Genomic DNA, 2478 nt, shown 5'->3' with positions numbered 1-2478 from the left:
TTCGACAAAGTTTCCGAACAAAAAACTTTTTCAAAACTGGTTGCTTTATAAAGAAATTCCAATTCTTCATACTCTGAAAACCCATAATTAGGATTTATAACAAAGTATATTTAAAAAAAACTCAGCACTCTTGAGTCAACTTCCTTTGTTGTTTGGACCGTGACCAGCCCTGCTATTTAATCGAAGGTTTCCATATACCGCACACAACAAAGTCTACTGGACCACTCATTTTGAAATTTTGCATTATTGAATATTTTGTGCTTTGGTCGAAAGAAGATGGAAGCAATTAACTACGTGCACTACAACGAGAAAAACATGGCCGTCGAGTTACATCCAGCGTACGAAGTACCTGTTAGGATGCTCTCGCTCAAGCATCTTACGTATTACTGCAAACCTTACAGGTCACTGAAAAATAGGGTATCATGCAGCCAGACTCAACTGCCTTTCCATGCCATCTGCACAAGCTGTCAGGCTGAGGGGGCGAAAGAAAGTCTTTTCCGGGTCTAGCTAGAGCAAGACTTCGCTCTGTCGGTAAGCCTTTCTTACTGCAAAGTACTGAAATATCAGAGACAAATATAAAAAAAAAAAATAAAACCAGTCTAACGGTTAGACTTGATAGAAGTGAAACCTTCCGTAAAACAAACTGAGAGAGAATAAGACGAAAGCAGCATTAGGAGCGGGATAATTATAGGTTCATTATAATATTGCTATAAAGTTCATATTTTATTTTCTTCATTTTATCATTATTCATCCTCAATGTTTTCAATTTCAACAAATGATACGAGTGGCTTATGATAGATAAAATATGATACAAATGCTTTGGTTTCGATGTTGTCAAAAAAAATACCCAAACGGACCGAAGAAACAGACTTACAAATTTCTTCCATTTTCGTCTACTTGTATTCATATAAAAATTTATGTCTCTTCCCACCAAAGCTAAATGTATTAGTATATTTCTTCTTGTATTTATTCAAGGCTGAAATCCCGGCGGTACTGCAATACCGGGCCAACCCGTGGCAGAGGTGCAGAGCAAGCCCCTAAAACACTCCGCCCATTTTCAAAAATTAGTTTAACATTTGTTGTCCTCCGATGGAGGATCTATCAGATGTTAAGCTGATAACCACACTACCTAGTCAATACATTTTAAATAATAAACCTTTTGAGAATTACACGCTCACAAAAAAAAAATTAATGTACGAAATATTTATACCGATTCACTTAAACTGACTTTCAGTATCTAAACCAAAAATAGATAAGCCAAAAAACTGTTTTCAATAAATAATCAGAAATGTCCTACAATGCAAATTTCAAAAAAAAAAAATTCCATTTTCGTCTACATGTATTCATATACAAATTTATGGCTCTTCCCACCAAAGCTAAATGTATTAGTATATTTTTTTTTGTATTTATTCTAAGCCGAAATCCCGGCGGTACTGTAATACCGGGCCAACCCGTGGCAGAGAAGGAGCAAGCCCCTAAAACACTCCGCCCATTTCCAAAAATCGGTTTAACATTTGTTGTCCTCCGATGGAGGATATATCAGATGTTAAGCTGATAACCACACTACCTAGTCAATACATTTTAAATAATAAACCTAATAAAACTTTTGAGAATTACACGCTCACAAAAATTATTTATATCAACATATAATATAACGCTTCGTAACTAAATAACTTTTAGGCCAGCGGCGACAGCATGGCGCGGTAGCCGAGCGACTAGCAATGTGAGCTTCCGATCCAAAATCCTTGGTTCGAATCACAAGAAAAAATAAAAGTTATTTTTATTTAGTTCGTCGCTACTTTTATATCAACATATAATATAACGCTTCGTAGCCAAGTTGGTCGCTTTTTTCGTTTCACTTTTCCTCAAATCACTCCCAACGATTCTAAAGAAGTTTTCACTTCAAAAGTTTGATGTTATACTTGGATCTCACGAAATGGATCTGACTAAAAAAAGTAGACATCACATGAGAACAGTGGTAGTAAAACGGCTCTAGTCGCTAATTAGGGTTATTTCAATAGAAATACTCAACTTTATTAACAACAACAAGAGCATTGCACATAATTCACAGCTGTCTCTGGGAGCTTTTTTATAATTGTTAATTTTGCAATACCAATTAGGCGAAGGCCTCCAAATGCCACGAAAAATCGAAAAAAACACCCAGGGATACCTTGTCAATCTATCTTCTTTAAAAAATTTTTTTTTTGTTTTAGATACAACTGTTGCGAATTATGATGTGCATCGCAAACCAACTTTTTCCGAGAACTCTCTGGAGTTTCACAATCACGCGCTAAATTTTCAATATTGTGCAATAAAAATTACGGAAAGTATTGCTCAAATGTTGCATAATTATGAAAGATATGTATTTGCTGAATAAGTCAACTCTATCTGTATCGCTAAATAAATTCTTGAAAACATGTCTTAAGGACACGCCAAACTAAGCTGGCTCTACGTTAGCGATACGACTCGTTCCCACCT

At 35.6% G+C, this 2478-nt stretch overlaps 2 pseudogenes; both read right to left on the bottom strand.

Moving 5' to 3' along the window:
* Nucleotides 1-966: 966 nt before the first annotated feature.
* On the bottom strand, nt 967-1152 carry LOC129249522 (U2 spliceosomal RNA; annotated as a pseudogene).
* Nucleotides 1153-1406: 254 nt separating this feature from the next.
* Nucleotides 1407-1590, bottom strand: LOC129249530 (U2 spliceosomal RNA; annotated as a pseudogene).
* Between the last annotated feature and the right edge of the window lie 888 nt (nt 1591-2478).

Source organism: Anastrepha obliqua, chromosome 5, assembly GCF_027943255.1.
Source record: "Anastrepha obliqua isolate idAnaObli1 chromosome 5, idAnaObli1_1.0, whole genome shotgun sequence".
Taxonomy (NCBI): Eukaryota; Metazoa; Arthropoda; class Insecta; order Diptera; family Tephritidae; genus Anastrepha; species Anastrepha obliqua.
The sequence above is the reverse complement of the archived record's forward strand: the minus strand, read 5'-3'. Positions and strand labels throughout refer to the sequence as shown.